Source organism: Penaeus monodon, chromosome 10, assembly GCF_015228065.2.
Source record: "Penaeus monodon isolate SGIC_2016 chromosome 10, NSTDA_Pmon_1, whole genome shotgun sequence".
Taxonomy (NCBI): domain Eukaryota; kingdom Metazoa; phylum Arthropoda; class Malacostraca; order Decapoda; family Penaeidae; genus Penaeus; species Penaeus monodon.
Genome location: NC_051395.1, coordinates 40340516 through 40343479, shown reverse-complemented (window position 1 = coordinate 40343479; position 2964 = coordinate 40340516).

Sequence of the window (2964 nt, the reverse complement as noted above, 5' to 3'; positions counted from 1 at the left end):
GTAAATACTTATTAAAAAAAAAAAAACAGGTCAGACAGGTTAAGCTCTGGAAAACTTACTTACCTTATCATTTCGCAATAATCGCGTGGGTTTGATTAAATCGGCAGCAAAAGAAGTCCCTATTAGTCCCCTTCCGTCTATTGCTTTCTTGCTTTGTTATCGATGGTGTATGTGGCCCTTAGGAATCACGATCATTCGAATTATTGCTCGAGCCTCATTTCGATCCTCCGTCTCCGTCCTCGTAGCCTTTTACTGAAACTCGAGACCCTCTTTCTGCCTTCCTTCGACTTCCCTGACCTGCCTTCCACATAGCCAACCTCGCTCGACCTTTTAAGCAACCTCTCCGCGCCCTCCTCCACACGGCCGCCTCGCTTCGCAGCCTGAACCTCAAAGAACCTCAACAGAACCCCCGAGGACCACTTCAGCGCCCTCCAGAAACTCTCTCAAGCCCTCCTCATAACACCATTTTCGAGCCCCCACCATAACCCAGGAATCACATATGAGTTTCCAGAACTATTCAAGAATTTCCAGATCTTTATATCACTCAAGCGAGGTGTAGGAATCTCGAGGCAGAAGTATGAACCCAAAATTCAGCCCAGAAAGTTATCTCGGAGCAGATTTCTCAGGTGTTGAGATGCATAGCGTGGGTCCGCTACACATCCTTGAGTGACTGCCTCTTGAGCATGTGTCTGCGTTTGGGTTCCTTTGCCAGGAAAACAGTTAGTATTGTTTGTGGCTTTATGAACTTTATCCCTACATACATACATATATATACGTGTATATATATATATATATATATATATATATATATATATATATATATATATATATATATATATATATATATATATATATATATATAATTTATTATTTTTTTTTTTTTTTTTTTTTTTTTTTTTTTTTTTTTTTTTTTTTTTTTTTTTTTTTTTGTAACGGTAGGTTTGAGCCGCCGTGGTCACAGCATGATATTTAATTGTACTTTTCATGTTGTGATGCTCTTGGAGTGAGTACGTGGTAGGGTCCCCATTTCCTTTCCATGGAGAGTGCCGGTGTTACCTTTTAGGTAATAATTCTCTCTATTTTATCCGGGCTTGGAACCAGCACTGACTTGGGCTGCCTTGCCCACCCAGTGGCTAGGTAGGCAATCAAGGTTCCTTGCCCAAGAGAACAAAGCGCCGGTCGGTGACTCGAACCCTCGAACTCAGATTGCCGTCGTGCCAGTCTTGAGTCCGATGCTCTAACCACTAACTGTTTGTGTGTGTGTTTATGTGTGTGTTTGCGTGCGCGTGTGTGTATGTATATGCCTATATAAAGTACGTATGTATGTATAACATGTATAACATGTACAGAGATATGTATTAGACTTTAAAAGAAGTATAAGTATATAGACAAAATCACCCGCTCTACATAAGCTTGTTTTCAGACAGCCACTCAACGGTATTATAAAGCACAAACCTGATATATTGCCCTAAGCCTTCCCTTACGGAGTCCCCTGTTCCTGACGTCATTTGCAGATTGATACTCGTGCGTAAGGTCTTGGTTTTGTCAAAATGCTGTCGGGTCTTATGGCTTCCGAGGGACACGGCAAGCTAAATGGAATCGAGCTCCCTTCCCTTGACCTCGCCTGAGCCCCTCCTCGGCCAGCCATTGTGCCAACTACATTTTGAATCAATCCAGACTCTGACAACCCCGTTCATGTTACTCTTGGGTGACACGGCGTGATCTCGCCTTCTGTCAGCTTCTCCCTCCCGTATCTTTCCCTTTCCCTTTGTCTTCTTGCTTTTCCCCTTCTTCCCCTTGATTAATAGGCAGGCTCGGAGGGAAACGGACGGCATACATGCTGAGAAATTGATGTGATGAGTGTTGGTATGACTTTTTCAATGAGTAATATTTTTAGAGGCAATTATTGCTACGTCAGCTGATCTCTTTGTTTGTCATAGGGCTGGCGCAGTGCCTTATCATATCAAACGCAGATGCCTAAGATAAAGCATCTTTTATCGAAGTCCCACAAAACGTCTACTATTACTGCTGTCGTCCTCTAAAAAATCACTATCCACAACCAAGGACAGAAAAACACCGGGTGTGGCTAGAATACCAAACAGAATATATTTCCTAAACGGTTAGACGTACATCTTGCGTCTTGCTAGATTGCAGTTCCTTTCAGGATGGTTAACAAGAGAACATTTTTTCGCGGAACCCGAAATTCAAGAAAAGCAATCTCATTCCTACCTGCAGCACGCCACTCTGGCTCACCGGAACTAATTGTGCTGCGCCTTGGGTGCCTTCAGGAAAATCGTTCCAGCGATGGAGGCTTATCTTACTCTGAAATATGCTTTTCTCTACAGACAGGGCGGGAAACAGGTTTTTTTCTGTTCTTTTCATCTTCTTTCCTCTTTTCCTCTTTTCCTTTTTTCAGTAACCATTCGTTAATCATTAAAATGGGTAGCTTCTTTTACACACTGGACAAGAATGCTACTTTGTATTTTTTAATGGATAAGCTGATTCATGATGTGAAAATGATAAACATAATGGTAAATACGATTCAGGATGTATTTTGGACCAGGCAGCATAGCCAAGGAAAGCATACTTACGCTTTAAAAACCAAAACAACATCACGATAATATAATCTTCAAATCAAATCACATCATAGATTGTCTATCCTACAGAGCCCTCCTCACGATAGCTACAGGGCCGCCGCTCACTCAGACCCTTTTCATGTTGTATGTGTGACAGAGCTCAGGCATTGTAAGGCCTGAGAAAAGAAGCGGAAAATGCGTCCCTCAAATTGGCCGTGAAATGCTGTTTGAGACACGTGCCGCCTTCAGGAGGAGTGTCTGAATTTCCGTCCCATCCAAGAGAGCAAGGGTCTGCTGCAGACAGTTTCGTCAATACACCGAAAATGCTTCAGCGATATACACCAATTGGATATGTTGAAATCACCGAAAAAAGTATAAAGGGATATAG